The sequence below is a fragment of the Desmodus rotundus genome, chromosome 7, assembly GCF_022682495.2.
Source record: "Desmodus rotundus isolate HL8 chromosome 7, HLdesRot8A.1, whole genome shotgun sequence".
Classification (NCBI taxonomy): Eukaryota; Metazoa; Chordata; class Mammalia; order Chiroptera; family Phyllostomidae; genus Desmodus; species Desmodus rotundus.
This window is the reverse complement of record NC_071393.1, coordinates 94,589,842-94,592,736: the sequence shown is the minus strand read 5'-3', so window position 1 is coordinate 94,592,736 and position 2,895 is coordinate 94,589,842. Positions and strand designations below refer to the sequence as shown.

Sequence of the window (2,895 nt, the reverse complement as noted above, 5' to 3'; positions counted from 1 at the left end):
GTGCAGTCACTGAATGGAGGGCGTCTGCTTTTCTGGAGAAGGCCACACCTGTAACTGAAGACCTAGGAACGGGCTCTGTGTTACCGTCTGGTTTTGGAAGATTAGAGCAATGTTTTATTTTGCATATCGCTTTTACACATTTCCCTTTTGTACCCATCCTCTCATCTTGTCACCACACCCTGTGCTGCTGGCAGGATGAGACTTACCCCCAGTTTCTCACAGAGAGGATGGGCTCCTCCTGAGAGCACTTCACGAGAGGTTGTTTTCCTCCTGCTGCTCCCTTCCGCATTTCCGGGACCTACTACTGCCTTTGCTGTGGCCTCGGCCAGGGGCGCCAGGAGAGAGAGGCTGAGGCTGCTGGGTGGGGCACCCGGGCTGGCAGGAAAGCTCTGACGCGGGGATAAGGGTATCATCCAGCAGAACCGGAGAAGCTGGGTGTGGTGAATTAGAATAGCACTGTGAGGAGGGTTAAGAAAGGGAGAGTCTACATCTTTTCCCTTTCCAAATGTATTTAAAAAAATCTTGTTGAGTGCTACAGAAATTTCTCTTAAAACAGTAGAAAAAATACAAAGAAAGTCAACAGAGTATGTTGAAGTGTAACAAATTAATAGTGAAAAAAAAAAAAAGACATGCTAGAGAGGGTCATTAAATTCCAAATTTGGTTCCTTGAAAAAGAAAATTCATAAAATTGACAACTTCTGACAAAATTTATAAGCAAAGAAAGAGAAGAAATAAATAATACTGGGAGGGGAAAAAGAGGACTTACAGATACAGCAGAGCCCTAAATGATAAAGAATGTTAAGCATTAACCTGGCTGGTATAGCCCAGTGGATTGAGTACCAGCCTGCAAACCAAAGGGTTGCTGATTCAACTCCCAGTTAGGGCACATGCTTGGGTTGTGGGCCAGGTCCCCGGTGGGGGCCAGCCACATCAGAGGCAACCACACATTCATGTTTCTCTCCTTTTCTCTCTCCCCCCTTCCCCTCTCTCTATAAATAAATGAATAAATAACCTTAAAAAATGTTAATATCTGTGTGCCAATATGCCATTGAAAGTTAAAACTGCAGAGAAAATACTTTCCAGCTCATTTTATGAGTTTTACACCCTTGATAATAAAACAAGGACAGTATAGTAAAGTAACATTTTTACAGGCCAATTCCACTAGAGAATTTAAACATGAGTTTAATCATAATATTAGCAAACTAAGTCCAACAATGTTTAAAAATATAATATGATCAAGCTGGGTTTTGCAATAGACTGAATGTTTGTGTCCCCCCAAAGTGGGAGAAGGGGCATGTAACCAACGAAGAATTACTATGTAAAGTCTGGAGTCTAGAGGCTGTGTAAAAAAACTCCTATAATCACTAAGAAAAAGATTTCAATCTAAGAAAAATAGGCAAAAGACACATGTATTTCACAAAAGAGAAACCAAGAATGGCCCAAAAAACTTTGAAAAGCTGAACCTTATTAGTAATTAGGAACATGTACATTTAAAACTGCTGTAAGATACCATCTGATGCCTAGCAGATGGACAAAAATTAAAGTCAACATACCGGGGGCCTGTATGGATGAGAAGCAATGGGAATACATAGAATACATACAAGTTGGTGGAAGTGTAAGTAGGTACAGTCAATTTTGGGAAAAATTATTACACCTACCTGCTCTAGATGCAGTGATTCCACACTTCAGAGAAAGAGTATCTGGCACTCGCTCACCATGTGTAACGTCATTTTAATAACCATAATTTGCATGTGGGGTGGGGTGAGTCCTCCATTAAGAGGGAATGGACCTATAAACTGCAATCTGTTCATACATCGTAACACTACAGAGTTGTGCTGTCCAGTAATATCCTTAGTCATAAGCATGTGTTCTGTGCTTGAAAGATGCTAAGAGTAAAGCATATGCTGGGCTTGTAAAATTTACTAGTACGGAAAAGGTACCGTGAAACACTTTCACAGACCTGTGTCTTGATTACGAGTTGAAATGCTTTACTTTTTACCTAATTTAGCAAACTTTATTAAGTAATTTCCAACTAGCATTAAATACAGCAAATACCATGTCATTCCCAGTAAAGCTCACTGAAATACCCAAGCTTCTCAACAGAAATACCATATCTTTCATTTACACAGTTACTAGCCTTGCCGAAACAAGGCCTCAAAAAATTGGGTTAAGACTCAGAGTTGTTCCTCTCCACGGAAATCTTTAGTAAAAGGCGAAAGATTTATACGATCTGAAGAGAAACCAGAGTATGGGCCGCTACGCTCTAATTCACACCTCGGGTAAAAGAAACTTCTATTGCACTGACGGCGGCTAGTTGGCGTCAAGATTCAATGCCTGAATAACAGTTTCCATGTTACTCTGTACATAGAAGTCTAATTTTCAGAAAACATAAGTGGCGCAAAATGTAAAGTTTTGCCGTTTTATACCGGGACGCGGTGCAGTGCACTGTGGGTATGTAAATAAGGCCAGTCACCGTTCTTTCGGGAAATCCTTACTCACACGGTGCCTTGTGTCACCGTTAGGGGGCGAAGCGGAGAACTCCCTGAATGGCATCTAAACGCCACGTTTGTTTATCAAGACTTTTTTTTTAATGTATTTACACACCTGACTTTGAGTTCTGTTAAGTAAGGACTTTGATGTTAAATTGAAAATGAAAAAAAATAGCAAATAATTCGCTGACACAAAATTCAGAACGGTGGTTCCTCCCTTCGGCGGGGATCTAGGGGTTGTGACTGGGAAAGGGCACAGAGAGGTTTTAAAATTTGACAATTTCTTTTTTCTTAGTGGGCGCACGGGTGCTTGGCTTGCTGTTTTTTTAACCGTGCACCTCCAGGGTATACACTGTGGAATATTTTGCATCTTTGCCGTTTGAGAAAAATTCCTGGCGGTGTCCTG

At 41.1% G+C, this 2,895-nt stretch overlaps 1 non-coding gene across 1 annotated transcript; it reads right to left on the bottom strand.

Moving 5' to 3' along the window:
- Positions 1 to 2,134: 2,134 nt before the first annotated feature.
- Positions 2,135 to 2,250, bottom strand: LOC112312026 (U5 spliceosomal RNA). Its single transcript, XR_002975485.1, has one exon. It is a non-coding gene; the product is annotated as a U5 spliceosomal RNA (small nuclear RNA).
- Positions 2,251 to 2,895: the final 645 nt, after the last annotated feature.